This window comes from Gymnodraco acuticeps, unplaced genomic scaffold, assembly GCF_902827175.1.
Source record: "Gymnodraco acuticeps unplaced genomic scaffold, fGymAcu1.1, whole genome shotgun sequence".
NCBI classification, from domain to species: domain Eukaryota; kingdom Metazoa; phylum Chordata; class Actinopteri; order Perciformes; family Bathydraconidae; genus Gymnodraco; species Gymnodraco acuticeps.
The window spans coordinates 118,017-142,562 of NW_022990526.1; positions in this window are offsets into that span (position 1 = coordinate 118,017).

Consider the following 24,546-nt stretch of genomic DNA (forward strand, 5'->3'; position numbering starts at 1 on the left):
AGAACATTTCTCCAAAATGTCTAACTACTAATTATTGTCGTCTTTCTTGAAACTGACGTGCTTAAATTCTCTGAGAAAGTTACTGAAGGATACACTTTTGTGTATAAAAGCTGAAAAGTAGATAATGAAGTAGATTTCGTTAAGAATCTTTGACAGATTTATGCTTAAATTCTCTGAGAAAGTTACTGAAAGATACACTTTTGTGTATAAAAGCTGACAAAGTAGATAATGAAGTAGACTTTGTGTCCGTGTGAAACCCCATACAGAATGTCAGTCCCTGTGTTACAACTTTTTAGTGACACTCTGCAGATTTGTGTGTAATTCTCTCACAAAAGGAACTGTAAGATACACTTTTTTATGTATGCAAACGTCTTTCTTGAAACTGACGTGCTGACCGTTTTACAAAACAAGTTATGTTTTCTGCTTTTTCATCCTCTGAATTTAAATGTGTGTGTGTGTGTGTGTGTTCCCCCCTCCCCATCGCCCTACCATTTGCCTGCAGAGGATGTCGGGGGGTTTTATTACGTGTCCTAGCTTGTCTTCAGACTGTTTCACCAAACTTTTCACGGCAGAGAATAGCAGAGAGAGAGAGAGTTAGTGAGATTGACAGTACTTTTAAAAATATATGGTTGTATATTTCTTGTTATTTGCAAGTATTTGTAAGTTACAGTCAATACTGCTGTATACAGGGGCACAGGAAGTGGTTAGGTGGCGGGACCTTGCTCTTTAGAGCTGAGACATTACTTTTAAAATATATGGTTGTATATTTCATGTTATTTGCAAGTATTTGTAAGTTGCAGTCAATACTGCTGTATACAGGCGCACAGGAAGTGACTAGGTGGCAGGGACATTGATCCTATGCATATGTGATTCATTATAAAATTATTATTTTGTAAAACCGTAGGGGCAGCATTTTATTTTCTCCTTGTTATTTGCAAGTATTTGTAAGTTACAGTCAATACTGCTGTATACAGGGGCACAGGAAGTGGTTAGGTGGCGGGACCTTGCTCTTTAGAGCTGAGACATTACTTTTAAAATATATGGTTGTATATTTCATGTTATTTGCAAGTATTTGTAAGTTGCAGTCAATACTGCTGTATACAGGCGCACAGGAAGTGACTAGGTGGCAGGGACATTGATCCTATGCATATGTGATTCATTATAAAATTATTATTTTGTAAAACCGTAGGGGGCAGCATTTTATTTTCTCCTTGTTATTTGCAAGTATTTGTAAGTTACAGTCAATACTGCTGTATACAGGGGCACAGGAAGTGGTTAGGTGGCGGGACCTTGCTCTTTAGAGCTGAGACATTACTTTTAAAATATATGGTTGTATATTTCATGTTATTTGCAAGTATTTGTAAGTTGCAGTCAATACTGCTGTATACAGGCGCACAGGAAGTGACTAGGTGGCAGGGACATTGATCCTATGCATATGTGATTCATTATAAAATTATTATTTTGTAAAACCGTAGGGGGCAGCATTTTATTTTCTCCTTGTTATTTGCAAGTATTTGTAAGTTACAGTCAATACTGCTGTATACAGGGGCACAGGAAGTGGTTAGGTGGCGGGACCTTGCTCTTTAGAGCTGAGACATTACTTTTAAAATATATGGTTGTATATTTCATGTTATTTGCAAGTATTTGTAAGTTGCAGTCAATACTGCTGTATACAGGCGCACAGGAAGTGACTAGGTGGCGGTGTCTCGCAGATTACACCCATATCAAGACGTCTCTTGGCCATTTCTCTCGACTTGAGAAAATATTGAAGAGTGAGAAAGACGAATGGCTCTTATTTATCTAACCCTAACGGATGAGGGGTGAGTGGTGGGGGGTGTGTGTGTGTGTGTGTGTGGGTGTGTGTGTGTGTGTCCCCCCTCCCCATCGCCCCACCATTTGTCCCGCAGAGGATGTCTGGGGGTTTTATGGTCCCCACACCTGTCTTGACTGTTCACCAAACTTTTCACGGCAGAGAATAGCAGAGAGCGAGAGAGAGAGAGTTAGTGAGATTGACAGTACTTTTACAAATATATGGTTGTATATTTCTTGTTATTTGCAAGTATTTGTAAGTTACAGTCAATACTGCTGTATACAGGGGCACAGGACGTGGTTAGGTGGCGGGACCTTGCTCTTTAGAGCTGAGACATTACTTTTAAAATATATGGTTGTTACATTTCATGTTATTTGCAAGTATTTGTAAGTTGCAGTCAATACTGCCATTTTAAAAATATTTTTTAATTTTATTTTTGAAAAACCGGAAGTGGGGGCGACCGGTAGGGGCAGCATTTTTATTTTTATCATTTTAAAAATATTTTTTAATTTTATTTTTGAAAAACCGGAAGTGGGGGCGGGACTTCCGGCGGAAGGGGCGGGGCTTATGGATGGGGCGGGACTTCCGGTGGAAGTGGGCGGGGCTTATGGAGGCGGGACTTCCGGCGGAAGGGGCGGGGCTTAGAGGTGTGACCTGTCACTTTCTATGCATACTAATGAGATTGAAGTGGTATGTGTATAACTACTCCCAGCTCATCAATAATCATTTGTCGAAGTTTTACATAGAGGTCCGTAATTTCATAAACATCCTCTGACATTGCCAGGCTGTGCTGTGCTCAGGTTCAATACATAGGTGAAACACATCCTCATCACAAGGATAGTCCTTAAAACAACAGTGTTCTCGACATGTTTCAACCTGCCTTTGATCAGCTGGCTGCAAGAAACTCTGAGTCCCATATAGGTCGGGAACCACATACATTATGGAGCAACCCAGTCTCACGGCATTTCGTGTTCACCAACACAATTTTTAATCTATTGATTCGTGTTCACCAACACGATTTGCCCCTTTTTTTCGTGTTGCACAGCACGATTTTAAAAGCAATGTATTTCTACTGCCTGCAGCACGTCTTTTTCTCCGCTCGGGTCGAGGAAGACCGGAAGCTGTGTGGTTCATAAAAACATGTTCTTACTCAATATCAAGCCACAGTTATTGCTTTTATTTGAAATCGTATAATGTCGGACTTTTATTGCCGTCTGTGAGGAAAATAAATGGGGCTCAGAGCCTCAGGATACTGAAATCTGTATTTTTTAAATCTTTTTTTCCTTCTAATTTGTTATTCTTTTCAAAATAACACACTGTTATTTACTCACCAATAACACACAATTATCCTTGCTTTTATTTATTGGTTTAATTCCATAATCTCGGGCTTTTTTGGCGTCCGTCAGGAACTGAATTTCAAAATAAAAATAACCGGAAACAGACGTAGGCATTTCGAGCGATTACCCAAGATCCTCAGCTATGGTTTTAAGCTCGCTTATTGGATGTTTTAGCCGCAATGCATGCTGGGATTTGGTGTTTATATGATATGAAATCCGGAAAACATTTTAAAAGAATAAAATAATACTTAATTCCGAGTGCTCTTGCTTTTCTCTTTGAAAGTCATCACATAACGGCATTGTAATACACGGTTCGGCTGCATTACATATTACAGATCTGCCATAGTTCTTTATTTATAGAGCCCTGATGAGAAGACCTTTGGAAAAACTGAGAAAATGCCGCCGAAACTGAATACTTGACGTGGATCATAAATATATTCAACAATTAAACAACATCTTCAATTTCTCTTCACACAATACGTCTCCTTGCAGTATCAACACTAATTCGGCTGACTTTTACATTTGATCTAATTCACAGATAGGTTATATTTACACCATAACGGTGCACAGCTGATATAAAAGGACTGTAGTTTTTAAAGATATTAGGCTACTGATTTTCTTTGAATGTAAGAATGCAAATACTGAGTCTGAAATAGTATAGCAATATGCTGTAAAATTATGTGAAAGCATGCATAAAACTACACATCTTCAGATGTTGTACGAAAACAAAAGTGTCCTACACTAATAATACAAAGTTATTATGGCTGTGTGTACCTTGTGTGCATCTCCTAGTGGTTAAAGCACGTTATTGAATTATTGTGTTTTATTTGATTAAAAAAATATCAAGAGTACATACTTTCATAGGGGGAAAGTATAAATATAGAATATAAAAAATCAAGAAGATACTATAAGTGATCTCTACAATAAAACAATTTAGTGCATAATGTACAAAGATATGAATAGGAGGAGGTGCAAAACAGAAAAACGAATTAACCTTTATTTAAACATTAAATAACAGATTAAGGTCTTCTTTTAAATAAGAAAAAAACTTTGGGGGTATCTATCTACAGATAAATATTAAGCCTGACAAAGTACTTAACGTCTAATATATTGCTTTCCTGCAATGTTAACTATGTTGAAGCACTTATTTTAACTGATATTATACATATGAATTATACTCTTATGTATGTAGATAGAATAAGAAATGTGCAGAATATGACAGTTTAATGGTGGAGGTACACACATATTGATAGATGTCTTGTAATGCACTGTTGAGGAACCTGTGACCCAAGTGTTTCATTCATTGCATACCGTAGTTGTGTATATGATATGTCAATACACCTTTGAAAATCTTGAAAGGAATGTGAAAAATAGCCATAATATACAGTCTTGAATGAACTATTAGTAGAGAATAACGAGTAATGAATATACTTTATTACTCGTTTCCATTCATGTCAATTGCAGATACATGTTTAGTCTTCTCAAGCACCAACTATCAAATATCTCTCCTGATTGTTGGCACTTGACAATCACCTTACCTGAATTTTACTCAGGTGTTACTAAAGTCTGATTTAAGGGTTGTTTATATTTCACATAATTAATCAGAATCTGCAAAGTAACTCAAATAAATGCAGTGGAGTAAAAATACCAGGTTAACCTCTGAATTGTAGTGGAGTAGAATTACAAAGTAACAATGAGCTGTCATGTGGGTATTAATGCTGCGCATTATGGACACAAGCGATTTTCACCCATTTATTAATTATATGTTTTACATTTGATAACACCAATGTGTTTAATACTGGCAACTTCTAATTGTGGGAAAAACGAAAACGTTCAGTAGAGACGTCCCATAGAACATTTTGCGAAACACAATAGCCAGCATGTGTAGTTCTGGGGGGGCGTTCGATTCCAGTTTTGGATAGTCTGGCGTGGTTTCGTTCCATTTCACACAGCTGTTTGACGCTCTGCGTAACCTTACGGGGACTGTAGTCCTAAACGAAAGCTGGGGATTATGGGTAGTGTAGTGTCTTCGGCCATCCTAAACTCAGAAATGTTGACAATCGCAATGATGCTCGAAATGTCCCTTATAGGCCTACGTCTGTTTCCGGTTATTTTTATTTTGAAATTCAGTTCCTGACGGACGCCAAAAAAGCCCGAGATTATGGAATTAAACCAATAAATAAAAGCAAGGATAATTGTGTGTTATTGGTGAGTAAATAACAATGTGTTATTTTGAAAAGAATATCGAATTAGAAGGAAAAAAATATTTTAAAATACAGATTTCCGTATTCTGAGGCTCTGAGCCCCATTTATTTTCCTCACAGACGGCAACAAAAGTCCGAAATTATACGATTTCAAATAAAAGCAATAACTGTGGCTTGATATTGAGTAAGAACATGTTTTTATGAACCACACAGCTTCCGGTCTCCCTCGACCCGAGCGGAGAAAAAGACGTGCTGCAGGCAGTAGAAATACATTGCTTTTAAAATCGTGCTGTGCAACACGAAAAAAAAAGGGGCAAAATCGTGTTGGTGAACACGAATCAATAGATTAAAATCGTGTTGGTGAAGCACGAAATGCCGTGAGACTGGGTTGTATGGAGGGACGACCATTGGGAGCCAGAGGGTTGTTGCTTGTTTTTATGCGATGGTCATTCCAGACAGCAACAATGTGATCAAGCTCCTCCTATATATTGGATAGAAAAAGATTAAAAACGTTATATAACACTTTTTCTGTCTTTGCTGATAATAAATAGTTATTTAGGCTACTGTACCTGTATGGTATTTTGAAAGCAAAACTGGATTAAGGATTTGTCGAGGAAGCTGCCAACAAAATAGCCATCAGCCTTCATCTGGTCAAAATGGTCCATCCAAAATTGGGCACATTCACTTCTCAAGGTGCCCCACCAGCGTTCAATCCGCTGATTCCCAGTACTTGGACCTAAAGTGACACACTCCATGCCATTCTCATCCTCAATGTTGTGCAAAAACGTTTGCATCTGTGCAACATGGGTATTCTCCGTACCGTGATCTAACCTTACTCTTTGTGGACAGCCATTGTTTTCAGTCACAGAATCTATAAAATAACCTGCAATAATACGAGGATCATTATTGGTTTATATGCTTCCAGCCAGATCATTTTCCTTGAGAAGCCATCTATGCAGCCACTTATGCATATGCCATAAGGCTTTAATTTGTCGTATCCATCAATGTGCCACACGTAATTTGGCCCACGACTAACATACATACGCCGTCTCAAACGGTTACATGCACATAGGTCAACCCCATTTCCGTCCATCAGTCGCAACAGTTGACGTACCGTTTCTCTGTCGGTAATTATACCGGACATCCAACATTTCTGGTGCTTCCATCTGTAGCCATGCTGTTTGCCAGATATTTGTAGCTGTTGTTCGATGAACGATGCCACTTCAGCTGCATCTGTCTTATTTTTTCTACGCCAAAGCTTGTTCTTTTGTAGCTTCCTATGTAGTGTCCGTAGGCTTAGTTTAATATTGTGTGATTCCTCCAAAACCACTAAAATGTCCTTTTTTGTGAATCCGCGTCTAAAGTAGTCTTCAATTATAGTATCCATTAGTTCAGCTAAGTGTGTCCCACACACTTGCTTTTGTTGCTTTGGTGTAAAGGGATGAAAGCTAATTTAAAAATTGCTCTTATATGATAGTAAGTCATTATAATGAGATAGTAAGTCATTATAATGAGATAGCTAAGTCAATATAATGAGATAGTAAGTCATTATAATGAGATAGCTAAGTCATTATAATGAGATAGCTAAGTCATTATAATGAGATAGCTAAGTCATTATAATGAGATAGTAAGTCATTATAATGAGATAGCTAAGTCATTATAATGACTTACAGGATTTTTTTCCTGTGGCGTAAACAGGCTTCCATTGTTTTGTTCTGTGATCATGCAGAGCTGCGTGTCAACTCGTCAGCAGCAGCTGATCTCTCTCTCTCTCCCGTCAGATAGACTTCACTCGCGTTTATGTCCATATCGATCAGATCCAGCTAGTTTTAGCTAATGATATGACTACCTGCTTATTAAAAGACACCTAAACAATAAGCGTCGCTATGCAACCGGGTGAGGCCGCAAAGTATAGCGCAGCATTATGCATTAGTTTACATGCCCACCGGAACCCCGAGGCATTACCAACAGATCAACGCACAATCAACCCATACAGGACATCTCTTTCTCCACATTACGTGTTAGACATTAGAATGAACTATTCTTGTCTGTCACATACTCTTTTGTCTGTCACATAAATGGCGCAAGTTGCGCAACTGATGTGGTATTGCGCTAAGCGGAAATTATTTTGTACGGACACTTTGACCGGAGAGATTTAGATTTGCCGGTCTTCAGCATATTTTACCGGTCGTAGTCCGGTAATTACCGGCTAACGGGAACTCTGGTTAGTACATTCTTAAAAAACAAAACACCATTTCATTTCGGGTTAAAATGTGTTGTAACTGCGTTACTGAGCATTGTAACGGATAATATATTACCCACATTTCATTAGTAATGCGTTACGTTACAGCGAAAAGTAATATATTACTGTAACTCCGTTACTTTTGTAACGCGTTACACCCAACACTGGCTACGGAGAGCGGCAAGAAACATTTCCTCAGGCATCGAAAAGCGGAACCGAAATTCACATTTCTAAATGATGCCGTTGGAATCGAAATGTTGGAACCGGTTGCGAACCGGTTCTCGGTACCCAACCCTACTCTTCATAGAGCCACATCCACACAGCTTTAAAGTAGTAGGAAGCTGAAGTATTACATTCGTGGCAACGCCTAGTTGCAGTTTCTAAGGTATTAGAAAGTTGGTGTTCTGGAAGGGGTTTAGCATAGGATCAATTCCCTTGGGATGCTCTCAAGAACTGTTTTACAATCAATAGTGTGTGTGTTTAAGTTTCCAACCCTGCTTCATAGGTCCATCATACAAGATAGGGGATCTATTGGCAGCTGCTGATAATAACATCCATCATTATGGTTTACTAATTGTTGTCTTTTTGTCCTCTAGGTTGCACTGCCACGTCTACATAGCGCAGAATTGGCAGAGGAAACATGATGGGCCTCAAGTTTTTTGCAGCCAACATACATTATCCTACAAACTTGGGATAGGAGGGTGAGTGAACAAGTTATCCATTGGTTGGAACCTACCATTGTTAGATGTACTAAATCCTGCACACTGCTCCTTCAAATGGACAATGTGAATATATGTCACCATTTTGTCATTTCTGTTGTTTTTTGTTGAGAATGTTTCAAAGTAATCTTAAAAAATTAAACTTTCTACTGTTTATAAGTAGATGTTTAAATATTAAATGCTGTATTCATTAATGGTTATATAATTCTACAAATATTTGTATATTTTAAGATTTCAGAGTAATTGTTTCCTACAGAACATTTTATGCTGTCATTTTATTGAACGTGTTTGATTGGAAAACGTTAGAAAAAAGCTGTAAAATAACAGTATTCTCCCTGTAGAACTTTAGGTTCTGTATTTATTTTAGTGTTTGATCATAAAAATCTAATTCAAAAAATTCAAAAAACAGTTTCTCATCAGAACTTTATTTAAGGTATTTGAATGTAACATTTTAAGACAATGGATTTTGAAAAGAGAGGAAAGTGTTTTCCTGTAAAATCTTTAAGGACAATTCCTGTATATTAATTGCTTTTGCACTTTATTTCAGTCAAAGTATTTTACTTTAATGTTATGGTTTTTGTTTGGCAGTCGCTGCTGCCAGTCATTTGACCGTTTTTTTACGTTGTTTTTGCCCGTAGAAGTATTAGTGCTGTACTTTTATTAAAGGTTATTGATTTTAAAAGGAGAGGATAAATCTGTAAAATTACAATGTTTGCCCGCTAAAGTACTAGTGCTGTACTTTTATTAAAGGTTATTGACTGTAAAAAGAGCAGATACATCTGTACAATTACAGTGTTTTCCTATAACATCTTTAAGGACAATTCCCGTAAATGATTTGCTTTTGCACTTTATTTCAGTTAAAGTATTTTTACTTTAATGGTTTTTGTTTGACAGCCGCTGCTGCCAGTACTTTGACCGTTTTTTTTACGATTTTATTTTTTTACAGTGGGGTTCAACGCTCTTTGAACGCTCTTTTGCTTTGCTTTAATACTGGGGAAAAACTGTTCACTTTCACAAAATAACATGGGAAAATAAGGTTCAAACATCAGTCCCTAACAACAAACTAACCCTTTAAATAATTGACTTTTAAGATATAAATCTATAATCACACTATGCTGTTTCTCCTTTGGTAAACCAGTACAGGCTTCAGCAATTCAGTCAGTTATTCAGAAATGTATTCTGAAGGGAACTAGACTTACAACTGGGAGCACTGGACTGCAGACCAAAATGCAGTCAGACATATCAATAATTCATGCATTTCAGTGCTATTAAAATGATGACAAGTGAAACCTGACAAACCAAAGGGCTACCTTGAAAATGTCTAATGAGCCTGAGCCAGAGCTGTTGTTGACATGGATATGCATAAATACACACACACATAGCAATGCTATTATTTGGTAAGGTAGGCATTTATCATCTGTTGTCTTATAAACAATGAGCTGTAGCATTGTGGGTCTCACACGCTGCTGCAATCAATCAAAACAGAGGGATTACAGTGGATTAAGGTTGGGGTTTGATTTACATAGTGGAGGATGTACTCTGTGGTTCTATTTCTCTATTTCTTTAGTTCATATTAAAAAGGGATGGACTCCCAGTGGTTGGGTATATAAAGTAGTGGCTTGCATTAGCTAGCTTTGAATTATCCTTTTATTAGATGTAGTGTTTTTACCGTTTTACCATCTTGACCCATACCAAATACTTAGAATGAGATGCTAATAAAGTCCCTCAGACTTTTAAAATTAAACCGGTCACAGCACTCGTTAAAGTGTAAAGGTGCCGAGTGCAGATTTAACACTGGACTTATAAAAGTGTGGTCAGCTATTAAAATTCCAAATGCATTTCCTTGCATTTCATCTACAGTGCAGTGGCATTTTCATCACATCTGTTTTTATATTTTCTTTTTGCCATTTTACTGCCACCGTCGTAGAAAAACATTGGCTAACATGATGGCGGTCAGCTTGTTGGGTTTGATGTCAATGGCTGCTGTTATAAACAATCAAATGTTTGGCTGCACACCATGCCTTCTTGGCTGGAGTGCCAGAATGTTTTCTGAAAATAGTGGCATTGGGAAAATATAAACAGGGCATGTGACAGTTCGTTGAATTTAGAAGCCAGAGCTTTAAGCAGCATGGTGCCTGGATATGCCACGCTGCTCACAGCATTTTGCACTAAGAGGTTTAAAAAATCTAATAACATTAAACCGTAATGCTGTCAGCTGCAGGGGTGTGGACAAATAACATAAATACTTAATGAAAAAATGAATAATGTTAGTGTCCAGGAAACTTTGTAACTGAAATTATTTGTTTTATACGCATGCATATTTTCTACATTAATAATACAGTTAAGCCCAATAATAACCCTCGTTTTGTAAATGGACAGATGCTAAAGATATGCTTGTGGGGGTGCTGTGGGGTAGCTTGACGTTTCATAGAGGGTGCTCAAACATTTAGGGTTTCCCATTAATGTACCGGTCGCTACAGTGGAATCTTTCAACCTGATCTCACCAGAATGCGTGACTCCACCACGACTCCTTAACACCGCATTGCATGGTGGAGTCACGAACTTTGCTACATTTACGTGTCTGCACCACGCAAACAACCCCAATGTAAAGTGAATGAGGCTCCTTTGTCGTGGTGCACACGCATTTCTACAACGTCCAGCAGTGAGATTTTATTATATAAAACGTTTTTAAAATCTACTTTATAGCCACGGGAGGCTTCTTTTATTTTATTTGTATTCATAATAATTTTAATTTTTCGTCAGAATGTATTATGGTGCATTAGTTACGAATTCTTGTTCTCAAAAAACAGTGCATTGTGTGTAATACAACTGTGATTTTTATTAAATTAGTTCGTTTTTAAGGAAGGCCAGAGCTTCAGCTGTGTCAAATAGATTGTTCCCTTTAGTTAACGTTTTTTAAAAGAACATTATATTCCGATTTGATCATGTCCCCTTTATTGTATTACGGAGAGCAATGTGAGCGTCCATTCCCATTGGATAACGCAGGATTTTACACCCGGAAGTCAGGGTTTCCGTTAGCCGGTAATTACCGGTTTTTAGCTGGTAACATTTAATAAAAACCGGTAAATTCAAAACCTGCCGGTCAAAATGTCCGATGCTCCGATCGATCGGCCACCGATCATTATCGGCCGATATTCACTCTTAATAGTTTGATCTGTGCTCTCTATAAAGGCCGACCAGGAGAGCTGGATCTGATCGATATGGACATAAACGCGAGTGAAGTGTAACCAGACCGAAGAGAGAGATCAGATCAGCTGCTGCATAATCACCTGAAGCTCCGCCCACTGTTTAGTGAGCTGCATGAGAAACTGACGGGCTGTCAGGAGAGAGGGAGGGAGAGAGGAAAAGAGAGCATCCGTTTCTCCCGTGTTATTATTCAAAGTTAATTTAAACTTTTGAATAATGTACTTCATCTACTACAAGTAGTTTCTTTGAATGTAATAATTATGTTGTTTGCGGAATCATTTATTGAAAAATTAATCTGAATTTTTCCGATCTGTTACGATTATAAACTGAAGCAATATAAAAACGATCCCCATTAACTGAGTTTTAAACATCAGCATATCCGGTCCTAATCCGTAATTACCTGCTAACGGAAACTCTGCTACACAATTCTTATTATTATTATTGAAACATGACCGGTAAGTTTCAAATTTGTCCGGTAAAATTAATTCTGTCCGGACATTTGACCGGCGAGTAAAAATCCTAGCGGAAACCCTGCCGGAAGTAAGTATTCTCTTTACTGTCGATTGATTTTACAGTGATATCTGCACTATTCATCAACTCAAAAACACCAGATTATCCTTGTTGATTAAACAACATTGATTGGTTTAAATTGTGTGCAATGCTTTTGTAATGTTCCCCTTCGATTCGGAGAAACAAATATTTGTTCAGTTTTAGGATGGCCGAAGACACTACACTACCCAGAATCCTCAGCTATCGTTTGGGACTACACCATGTGCTTTGCTTGACAAACCCCGTGATTTGTCCTCAAGCTCTGTGATTGGATGTTGGAGTGGCAGTGTGCGCCTCCCATTGTTCGAGATCCTTTGATGTGAGGGGTGAGGTGTTATCACACGTAGGTGTGAAATGCCCCCCTGTGTAGCGCCTTTGTTCGAGATCCTTTGATGTGTGTTATAACAGGTAGGTGTGAAAAGCCCCCTGGGTAGCGCTTTTGTTGTCTAATTCTTTGATGTGTTGATTAAGTCTCTTTTAAGTAGTGTTGTATGGCCCCTGCCCCCTCACACCCCTTTGTAGTCTAGTCCTTTGATTTGTGTTATAGCAGGTAGGTGTGATATAAGCCTTTGATGTTAATCTAGGTGTTGATTAAGGCAGACTCTTTGAAGTTATGATGTCTGGCCCCCTGCCCCTCAGAGCCCTTTGTTGTATAATCTAATTAGCCTTAAGCCTAGCCGAGTCAGTCACCCCGGCCAAAGGCAACACGATTTCCTGAATGACATGTCCGATTTTTACTTCAGAAACAATTACAACGCGTTAATGAAAAGACTCTGGCTCACCGACTTCATTACTGAGATCGACCAGACTCTTATTGATAAAGACATTTTCACGGATGATTGGAGGATCCAAGGCGCTTCGGAGGCTTTTCTTCACAATCTCAAAAACTGAAGACGCCTCAAGGAGAGACTTGAAAAGATCCATGCCGAGTTGGATGGAGAAGAAGAAGCCTAATAACCAGCAGTTGACTGAAGCCAGGGACTTGTTCGATACATTGACTTTTTTCTTTAAAGTAAAATAAAAATGGGAAACTACTATGCAAAACGCTCTGTATATATTGATCAGAATGTAGTCAATACCCTTTTAATAAGTGTGGTGATGAGGACGATTGAAAACAGAACGAGTAGTGACTCCTGTGTAAAAAGAATGGCTGAAGTTTGTAAACTGGAAGACATTTTGGATATCGTTGGTTCTGGCAGTACTATTCCGGGTCATTGGGAAACGATTGTAAACAAAACATTTAAAGTGGTCCTGGAATCTTCATTTTCCGAAACATTCTGTAACATTATCTCAGAAATGAAACATCGAAAGTGTATCATGTGCTCTCATTGTATGCTCTGTTTGTAGATGTAATGTGATTGAAACAGTATAATTATAACTACTCTCATCAACTAAAAAACACCAGATTATCCTTGTTAATTACACAACATTGATTGATTTAAATTGTGTGCAATGCCTTTGTATTTTTCCCCTTCGATTCGGAGAAACAAATATTTTTTCGGAGTAAAGGTGTTAAAGCAGGCAGGACCCAAATGCAGATGACAGTGAAAATTCCTTTATTTCAAGGCTAGGTGATAAACAAAGACAAAACAGAACACTCACCGACGAACTAGTCATGACACAAGACGAACCGACACTGAACACAGGAAGAGACAAGACTAAATACAGGGAGGGGTAATCACAAGACGAGACACAGCCGGGCAGGGGAGGAGAAACACAAGGGCCACAGGTGAAAACAATCAGACACTAGACACACCAGGGAAACTAACGACGGGAGGAAAAACACAGGGAAAAGGACCAGACAATATAACAAGAGGAAAACATGACAGGGAGAACAGCAAAACACGACATAGAAAACGTGACATAACACAATAATCGTAACAAAAGGATGGCAGAAGACACTACACTACCCAGAATCCCCAGCTATCGTTTAGGACTACACCATGTTCTCTGTTTGACAAACCCCGTTTTTTTTCACCATTCATTCCAATGGCACTATGTCACGTGATCTTCAAATTTCTCCCTGCAGAAAAAAAAAAACATGGCCGAACTTCGTTTTATTCTCGATGGAAAATGCCTATTTTAAAGTTAGTTTGGCCATTAAAATGCGTTTTGATGTAATTTGATGCGAGAAATATGAGTTGTTATTTCAGATTATGTGTGCAGTGGGTGTACATGATCTTTAGTTTGCTAGTTATTACGAAGATTACTTCAGGAAATTGCATCCATAGAACGTTTTCATTGTTACCAAGGTGGTTGCTAGGGACGCTGCTATCGATATTATTTCTGTTATGTTGTGTAACTGTTTAATGGTGTTGTCTTTTTTGCTACCCCCTTCCCCGTCAATGTATAGTGTTGGTCCACAGCGCAAACGTATTAGTTTAACAAAATCCGCATCTAAAGATACGTTATTTTCCCCTGTGCAATTCCAGTCTCACATCTCACATCGTCAACAACAATACCGGAAACAGACCGAAAACATTTTAAAAAAATAAAATAATACTTTATTCCGAGTGTGCTGGCTTTTCTCTTTGAAAGTCATCACATAACTGCATTGTAATACACGGTTCGGCTGCATTAAATATTACATATCTGCCGTAGTTCTCTATTTATAGAGCCCTGATGAGAAGACTAGACAAACATGAGGAACTGCCGCCAAAACTGAAAACGTGACGTGGATCATAAATAAACAACATCTTACATTTCTTTTCACACAATACGTCTCCTTGCAGTATCAACACTAATTCGGCTGACTTTTATATTTGATCCAATTGGTAGATAGGCTGTGTTTACACCATAAAGTTGCACAGCTGATATAAAGGGACACCTAGTGGTTAAAGCATGTTATTGAATTTCATTATTTTTATTATTAGATATTAATAGAATCCCTATAAAGTATATCCATTACTCGTTATTCTCTACTAATAGTTAATTAAAGACTGTATGACTATTTTGCACATCCCTTTCAAGATTTCAAGATTTTCTAAGGTTTATTGACATATTATAGGCCTACACAACTATGGTGTAGTTATGCAATGAATGAATAAAATTGGGTCGCAGGTTCCTCAATAGTGCATTACAAGACATCTATCAATATGTGTGCATACTTCCAGCAAGGTTAACTATGTTGAAGCACTTATTTTAACTGATATTATACATATGTATTATACTCTTATAAGATGTATGTAGATATTTCATCTCCGGCCTTGTCAGGTATTGAACAATCAATAAATAAAGAACACAGAATTGTTCAATATAAAACACAGAATTTGTGTGATTATACTAAATGATTTACAAATAAACACCACTGCATATTTACAACTGTTAGACATGCTGATGTAACGCAAATGTTTCCAACTTGGGATCAATAAATTATATCTTATCTTAAGATGATCGATGGCTACTGCCATATTTGCTAAATTTGCCTCTGAACCTTGACAAGTGCATATTTCAGGCTTATCAATTAATGTAATGTTATCAATTAACAACAGAAGGGGTCACAAACATAAGACCAGCTGTTAAATAAAGCTCTTCTGACCTTAGCTGGCATGTGGGTATATATATTAATGCTGCCCATTATGGGCACAAGCCATTTTCACCCTTTTATTAATTATATGTTTTAAATTTGAGTGTTTCCTATCCCCTAAACCTCCAGGGATGTACACAGTTTAATACTGGCAACTTCTTATTATGGGAAATACGAAAACGTCTTTTAAAACTACAACTCCCAGTAGAGACGTGCCATAGATAGAGAACATGTTGCGAAACACAATAGCCAGCATGTGTGGTTCTGGGGACGGGGTGGGGAAGGGGGGGACACGGTGGACCCGTTCAAATCCAGTTTTGGACAGTCTGCCGTGGTTCCATCCCATTTCAAGTGCTGTTCGACGCTCGGCGTAACCCTCGGAGCACACTCTCCAATCACAGAGCTTGAGGACTATCACGGGGTTTGTCAAGCGAAGCGGAGAGAATACTTACTTCCGGGTGTAATATTCTGTAAAGCAAATGAGCTGCTCCGACCCTCGGTCCTGACGGACTCCAAGTTGTGTTTATTAATCAAACAAATAAATAAACACAAGGATAAGTATGTGTTATTGTTGAGTAAATGGAGAATTGCACAGGGGGAAATAACGTAGGCTATCTATGCCACAATTTTAGATGTGCGCTGTGGACCAACACTATACATTGACGGGGAAGGGGGGTAGCAATAAAGATAACACCATTAAACAGTTACACAACATAACAGAAATAATATCGATAGCAGCGTCCCTAGCAACAAGTAACAAGTAGTTAATAATAATGAAAGACATTAAGAGAAAGGCATTTTAAAACAGTCATTGAAAAGCAACACAACACCTGCATTGCAAAAGGCTTGTTTGAGACAAGCGAGACTTGCGCAATTTCGATCAACGTCTTGCTCGTGCGCGTTGCATGATGGTTAGTCATTTTGTCCGACTTGCTCTGGAGGCTCGCCTACATGAGACGTTGAAATCTCGCGGGACAAAGACGCCCGCAGCCTTGAGAGCGAGGCGCGGCGAGGCGAGGCGGCGCAGTTCCTCTCCACGGGCTGCGGAAGAGAAATGCTTGATGGGAAACGACTCGCTGGTATCTCGAGCTGAGCGCTCATTGGTGGTTTTTTCCACGTGCTGGTGATGAAACTCTCCAATTGGCTGGGCAAAAGTTTGTTGTTGTTTTGTGTCAGTTTTACGTCGCCACTTCCATTCAGATTTTTCATCATTGTTCCACAATATTTATCATCATTAAATTAATATCCATATATTTTATACTATACTTGCATTGCTTACCGCATATTCATACAAACTGTTCATACTGCTCTCAGGCTGCTGTGTATAGTGTATTCATACCCCTCACTGTTTATTCATCATTCAATTCATTCTATATTTTATTCTGTAGATTGTGTACATTGCTTTTCACTTTACTGCTTGTTGCACCTGGTTAGAAGCTAAACTGCATTTTGTTGTCTCAGTACCTGTAATATGTGCAATAACAATAAAGTTGAATCTAATCTTGAGCAGGAACAAATGTATTTACTTAGTACATATTGTAGTGAAATATTTGTATTTATTCATGTTAGCAAACTATGGATAAGCTTAAAATGGGAATAATTTGGGTAAAACTGTGAGCTGGATTTGGGGCCTGTTGACATGTGTTTTTGAGGACAAAGGAAGATGGGGGAAGGTGAGAGCATGTCTTGATTTGCATTAAACTTATCTAGCTACAGTGGTTGGGGAAACCTAAGGTCGGAGGTGTCTGTGATATTTGGGCTGCCAATCAATGAGCTCCAAATGGGAGGATCTGATAACTCCTCCCATTGTCAAAGAGTATAAACACAGACACACACGCGGTGTTCAGCCTCTTTCCTCTGGCTGGCTCACGTGCAGGTAAATTCGGGATCCCAAAGATTAACTGTATTGAATTTGTACTGTATTGATTGTATTGTATTGTCATATTACCATTAAAGTAGATTAACGGTTACTTGGTAGCGTCTGGATTCCTTCCTGTATTATAACCAGCTTGATAGGGACGCGAGGAGATTTGAAAAGCGGACTAGATATCCCTTTTAATCTCTAACAAAGTGGTGACCCGGACGTGCCAGATATAACGAAGCTGAGGAAGAATCCAGATGACCAGAAAGTTTAAATGGAATATACAATGCATATTTTACTATGTTAGGAAAGTTATATACAAAACGTGAAACGTTGATCGCCAGGTAGACGGAAAGTCCTGCGTAACGTAAATAGAGCAGTTTGGCGCGGATCTGCAGGTAGTTTATTCCTGAGTGGCGTGGAGACGGTGCAGTTTGTTTGGTTGCGAGGTTTGATTCCTGCACGACAAAACCTGGAAACACGATATTTTAGATCGTGTGCATTCTTAAAAATGCAAACCGAGTAAAGCAGACTCCGGATCGCCGGTGGCGTTATGCACCGTAAAAGTTGTTTGCAATCCGCCAAAAAAACGAGGAGGAGGAGGAGTGAAAGAGAGGAGGAGAAGAGGAAGGAGGAAAGGAAGAGGAAGATGAGATGGAAGAGGAAGAGGAAGAGGAAGAAGAAGAAGAAGCAAAGAAGAGAAGAGAGAAGAAAGCGACTCCGAGCTGTCCGACTTCAGGCGAGCTTTTTGAGACCTCCCCCGGCTGCGATCGGCTATTCTCGTCTACTTTCGAGGCGAGCCGCAATGCGTCTCAAACAAGCCTAATGACTCTAAACGTGTAATAACGTGCTTTAACCAGTAGGATGTGCGGGTTAAAAAGTTTACAGTGTTAGCAAAATAAAATATACTGCTGTTTCTGGTTTAGTTTACGACGGATATATTCTGTTATTGTTTTGATATTTGTAAACCCAAAAGCGATGGAAAAAAAACTCACAGCAACACAGAAAAGATGGTCTTAACATGACCCAGCGGCAGGGGCGGATCTACGGGGGGGCAAGGGGGGGCAGTTGACCCCCCCCACTGTAGAGCCTTGCCCCCCCAGCTGCCCCCCTAACTTTTGTTTCCCTAAAACTGTACTAAAACAAACCTACACTATTTCCACAAGCTTCTCAAGCAACAAAACAAGCATTACATTAGTTAAAAGTGAATCATTTTAAATATAATTTTAGGCCCGTTAAAAACGCAGCTACGGCCCTGCATTAAACTGCGGAGCGGCGTTCACACACAGACCGCGGCTCACACCCCTGCAGAGAGGGAGCGAGCTGTCCCAGCACCTATGGTTCAGCTTCCCCTGGGAGCATTTCCCTTTCCACTAGTTTTGTTTTTACTAAGGACGAGAGCTTGAAACTAAATATTAATAAAACGCTGCCGTTTGAATCGATAGCGTTTAACAGACGGGCGCTGTTTGGGGCGTTACGTTACAAAATACTACGCAGACAGCGTTAGCTGGGAGATCGATCACTTTGCTAAACTACGCGGTAGCCTACTATTAAATCCACGTAAACTACACATCACAGCAATGAGGCCAGATCAATGAAACCAGGATACACCCTTTAATGTAAAAACTGGATCCAAACACAGCTGCCTGTGTGCGCTTGATCAATACTTTCTGATGTTATATGATATGCTACATATTAGCTAGGCTACATGGCCCTAACGTGTAAAGTTATACAAGCATTTGTACCAGTGCTTTTCACAAGTAGACTCTTGCAGGCCAGAGTATAGGAGTGATTCAACAACAACAAAAAGACATATGAGAAGTGATCAGGACGAACAGAAAGAGGAAAAGGAAAAGAGAGTTCACTGAAGAGACCAGGAGGGTCAGAGCAGGAGGAAGAGGAGGAGATGAAGAGACCAGGAGGGTCAGAGCAGGAGGAAGAGATGAAGACATTAGTGAAGAAGAAGAAATATATGTGAGGAATAAAGATGAAGTGTCAGAAAGAGGGACAGAGGCAGGGATCAGGAGGCAGATGAAACTCCAGCTGGACCACATGGTATGTTCTTATTCTCCTTACATATTCCATCACAGCAGCACAATCTAGCAGCTCTTAGTATTGACAAATATTGATTGAAATGTGTTGCTGCACAGGTCACCTTCAGCTCTCTGAAGAGATGGGTGATGTCATTTGTGTACTTAATTATAAATTGAAATGTTGAGTTTGTCAATCTTAATCTGAAAATACAAAAACTGAAATATAGGTAAGAGAAGAAACTGACACAGTTGTGATGTAATTCCCTCAATGCAGATCACACATGGACTGATCCATTATTTTAATAGGAGGGTAAATGGTATGGTGTGACGGGGTTGAAACAAACTGAGGGACAATATTGCAATTTCATAGATAATTCAAGTATTTTTTCAGAATTTATTTTTGATCAGTTAAAGTTGACAAGCATATGATTATATTAGCAGCAACATTTTGGGATAATTGGCCATTTTGATTGGTTTGATATTAAATTAATATGTAATAATGCTTAGTGAGGACATGCAAATATGTCTGTCTAATACTAAGAAAACCAATTTTTTTAAAACAAAATATATATTTAGTTTTACATTGTAATGCAAAAATACCTGTTCCATTAATTCATTGCTTTAAAATACATTTTGTAGTTTCCTTTCATTTAAAATGGTTGAGGTAAGCTTGGGGGACTCAAAGGGCACCCGATTGTTTGTCTAAACACCTTGTTTCTCTTGTGCATTAAGAACACTTGTGTTCGGGCATGAATTAACAATAAATAGGTTATATACAGTATAAAATACCACGTACTGTCCGCCCTCCCATGCCACCCTGGCATGACCTCTTGCCCCCCCTTTGCCCCCCCATGTAAAATGTTCTAGAACCGCCACTGCCCAGCGGTCTAGTAGTTAATAAAAATCAATAATATCAAAACAAAATATTACTACTAACTTTATTGTGAAATTCAAACAGAACGGTAAAAGAATAGTTTCCGGTCTATTCTGAGGCCAGATCTCTGTAGATAAATAAAGAACGACGACAGATAGCCAAACTATTTATTACAATGCATTCATGTGATGACTTTCAAAGAGTAAAGCAAGCACTGCTGAATAAAGTATGATTTTATCTTTCACGAAACGTTTTTTCATATGGAATGCAGTTGGAGGTCAACCAATCACAGAGCTTGAGGCAAAGCGGAACAATAGCTGAGGATTCTGGGTAGTGTAGTGTCTTCGGCCATCCTAAACTGAGTATTAAAGTATTTGTTTCTCCGAATCGAAGGGGAAAATTACAAAAGCATTGCACACAATTTAAACCAATCAATGTTGTGTAATCAACAAGGATAATCTGGTGTTTTTGAGTTGATGAGTAGTGCAGATATCACTGTAAAATCAATCGACAGTAAAGAGAATACTTACTTCCGGGTGTAAAATCCTGCGTTATCCAATGGGAAGGGACGCTGTCACTACCCGATCTGCAGCTCTGCCCGATCTGCAGTGCGCATGTGCGAGATGGTCCGCCATATTGGACAACTCCGTACGACAACCCAAGAAGGACACTTGACACAGTGGCTTTTGGCAAAGCTCAAAAAGAAAACTCGAGAGGGATAGTTATTGTTATTAGAACGTGACTTCACTATTATTTAACAACTCTTTTTATTGGGTTCTTTTATTTGGGGTTAAGGCGAGACACGGCAGGCAAAAACATCGTTTTTCAAGTACTGGTCAATTTTGAGATTTTGTGCTATTTTGATTCCATAACATGTTTTCTTTCATGCTTTTGGAAGGAAAACGTACAAAATACACATTTAAGTGTTTATTTTACTATAGTTTATCTATTTGCGTCTGTAGATTTCTCCTAAATTCACCAAAAGTTAGCATTCTAACGTAACATAAAGTACCTTGACCGCTGTGTGCACCATGTCAACAGAGATATCGCTGGAAAGCTCCGTCTCTCCTGCACAATCTCATTGGATCCAAATATGGTCATTTCCTTTGTATCAGCAACCAATCGTGAAAGCACAAAGGGGTCTTAAACCAAGAAACAAAATCTCATTGGCTGGTGTCAATTTCTGACAACGTGATTCGTTCAGATGCGTCACGTGTTGTGCTAAAACACTTCCTGGTTAGCTTTCTGCTAGAAATTGAAATCTCAAAATGGCAAAAGAACGGCGAAAAAAACTTTCACAGAGAAGACGACAACAATTGTCACTTGCACGAAGCAAGGTTATACAAAAAACAAATGACCCCGAACATGAAATACCTTCACGGAGTGCGTCGATGCGCAAGCTATCATCCAAAGAACAGGAGGGTTTAGCTAGCGCCTCACTGCAATCTTTAAAGGTCGTTTTCTCAAAATGAGTTTTTTCTCCTACTCTGAGTTCGAAATTTCAACTTCAGTAGCACGTAGATACACCAAACCTTCCAGTTATATTCCTATCAATATTATGAAGGCTTTTAAAGAAGGGTTTGTTCATATATCATTCATAGCCTGAATTATACAACATTGTATACATAAAAACATGGCGAAAATTGATATTTTAGGGCTGTTGACAGTATTTTCTGATTTATGGAGTGAAAACAAGAGATATCCAATATCCCTTCTTTAAAAGCCTTAGATACTAATATGACTACACAATTAAACAAGAATTTTGAACCTGGCTTTATCCAAAGTTCAGATTTTGATTCCTGAAATGTGTTAAAATATGTGCATATTTAATGAGGTAATTGATCATTTGCATATTTAAACATGCTATTTCAGAAAACTTGTAATACAAAAAACAATTGCCTTGTTGTAAGTAATTAACTGGAGACATTTCTAGCTGATACATTTAAGTTAAAAAAATTACCCTATTCACCTGGGGTGTCTCGCCTGGTTGTCAGAATTGTCAGAATAAGTGAGAAATGAATTAAACTTCTGTTAGACAGCTATCATAATGAATAAATATTTACTGTGAATGTATGCAAAATATATGGCTTATAGCTGTCTAACAGAAGTTAAATCCATTTCTCACTTATTCTGACAGACGCTCACATTGCTCTCCGTAATACAATAAAGGGGACATGATCAAATCGGAATATAATGTTCTTTTAAAAAACGTTAACTAAAGGGAACAATCTATTTGACACAGCTGAAGCTCTGGCCTTCCTTCAAAACTAACTAATTTAATAAAAATCACAGTTGTATTACACACAATGCACTGTTTTTTGAGAACAAGAATTCGTAACTAATGCACCATAATACATTCTGACGAAAAATAAAAATAAAAGAAGCCTCCCGTGAGTTACTACAAGCTATAAAAGTAGATTTTAAAAACGTTTTATAGAATAAAAGATCACTGCTGGACGTTGTAGAAATGCGTGTGTGCACCACGACAAAGGAGCCTCATTCACTTTACATTGGCATTGTTTGCGTGGTGCAGACACGTAAATGTAGCAAAGTTCGTGACTCCACCACGCAATGTGGTGTTAAGGAGTCGTGGTGGAGTCACGCATTCTCGTGAGATCAAGTTGGAATTTTCTACTGCAACAATCCCCATGCACACAAACACACAGTGTACCCGCGACTGTTACAATGAAGGCTTGATAATGAGCTCACGGCATATAGGTGTAAGCAGGGGTGAAGTGCTATTTTTATAGGTGGTGTGTTGACCTAACATAGGGGGGTCCGTGGGCATGCTCCCCCGGGAAGATTTGTTTTTAAATATTGAAGTTAAGCTTTAATCTGGTGCACTTTGAGAGCAAAATGAAGAGATCTATGGATACATCTCTCAACACCCATTTGAAACAGAACTGTAAACAGATTTACTTTTTCTTTATGGATATTTTACAAATCACTCCCCTTTTAAACTTTATTCTTTTTTTACTGTCATATAGTATTTCATACCTGTTTTTCATTTATTCTCTTATTATTTTATAACTATAATGATCATACGTGTGCCTCGGAAATAATTGTTTACATTAATCGTGACCAAAACGTTTGAGACACGGCCACTAAGATAACTTGACTTCTATACAACCAATCACCCTTGTTTTGACCTCACCCACAATAACAATAACTTGACTAAAGTTAACTATCTAAACACTGAGAGAGTCCTTTAGCTCACTGAGTCTCTCAGTCTGACAGGAGAGGACTCTCCTCCACCTTGTTGTTGAAAATGCTCCTTATATACCCGCTAGCGTAGCTCGCTAGCACCAGAAGCTAACAACAACGATCTCCGGTACCGGTGCGCTCTCTCTCGCTCGCGCACGCACACAAAATGGCTCATTACACACACAGAGCCGAAATTGAATGAAACACAGAGACCCAGACGTATTTGTACTGTACCATATTATTTTCTAATCAATAATTTTCCAAATTATGATTTATTTAAAAAAACATTTTTCTCCTGGTCCCCCTGTCATGCCTCTGCACTCCCCCCCTTTGAGAAACACTGCCTTAGCCTATCACGTGCTGTTGTGTTAGAGCGACAGCCAATAGAAGCGCAAGTGTTACATAGTGATGTCACTATGCTATGGAAGTAAACAAAGTAGTCCAATCAAGGGGTTTCAGGTAGGGAGGGAATGTGTAGGGAAAAAAACTCACTCTGGCGGGAACTTGGAGATGTTAGCCTTTGAGGAACCTGTACATCCACAACAAAAACTATATAACACACTACAGGAAAGGGAACCACCAAAAGCAGAGTAGGGCCCCTTTAACAAACTCCCATTGTTCCCATAATGTTCTTATGGTCAGGGCTGCACATCACTGGTGCCAAAAAAGGAGCACCGATCATTTGAAAAAAGGCGCATTTGCGCACCAACATTTTGAGAGAGAGATTGTTTGATTACATTGTTTGATTAGCAGGGTTTCCCACACAGACTTTACTTGGGCGGGCCGCCCAGGTATATTAACGGCCGCCAAAGTATAATTCGCGAGCCATTTAGGTTTAATGGCTCGCCCCCGTTCACAAAGTCAAGTACCCCTCAAAAGGTCCGGTTCATTTCATTTTAAGGATGCGCACCAAGCAACATCTCCAGGTGCTCCTTTGAGAACCAGGGGAAAAAAGTGATGTGCACCCCTGCTTATGGTGA